The sequence below is a fragment of the Cryptotermes secundus genome, unplaced genomic scaffold, assembly GCF_002891405.2.
Source record: "Cryptotermes secundus unplaced genomic scaffold, Csec_1.0 scaffold71, whole genome shotgun sequence".
Lineage (NCBI taxonomy): Eukaryota > Metazoa > Arthropoda > Insecta > Blattodea > Kalotermitidae > Cryptotermes > Cryptotermes secundus.
The window spans coordinates 542,229-543,045 of NW_019720703.1; positions in this window are offsets into that span (position 1 = coordinate 542,229).

An 817-nucleotide genomic window follows, 5' to 3' on the forward strand; every position below is an offset into this window, starting at 1 on the left:
GCGACGTAAGAACTCTGTCAACATGATTTATATGTTAAGACCATCTGAAAACATTGATAGGAAAGTATCTGAGGCTTTCTTGCACACGACCGCGCAATACAGCACTGGATTTCAACATTAAAGGAGCCGTTTTCTTCTATACACGGAGAAGGGAGAGGGACAAAACTGCACAAGGGGCGAAATTATCGCCCTAATGATGCGAAAGTTGGCAACACTAGGTCTGATCCGAACGACAATATGGCCGACGATGTTTGCTTGTAATTTCAAGCATATTCTTAGAAAGAAATTGTATTAAATGCCGAAATATGCAGTTTTAAGCACAGTGAGGTTATTTTTGGCTACCTTTCAATAGTGATAACTGGTAGTTAAAATATTAATATGTAAATCTATTAAAGCAATGTGAAACAGTGATGTGTTAATGTACTTCATTCACTTAAGCTGTAAATAAGAAATATTATTTGCTAGTAGCACCGTTTTACCCTTCAGATTTTATTGTAACACATCAACAAATTTTCAATATTATTTACCAAAGATAGCGAGAATTAAACCCTTGTGACTGTATTTACATCTTATATAATCATATTCTATTCAGTGCTCGTAATAATCTTTTCTATCATCATCATCAGTAATCTGTCAAGACGACAGGTCCACAGTCTCTTTCAAAACAATTCCTCCACTTAATGCGATCTAGAGCTTTCTCCTTCAAATGACAGTATCCTCTTCTGTCCCCAAGGTCATCCAGCATCTTCTTACGTCTTCTTCCTCGTCTTCTTGTCACTTCTATCCGCCCATCTATCTTTCCTTCGATAGCTTCTTT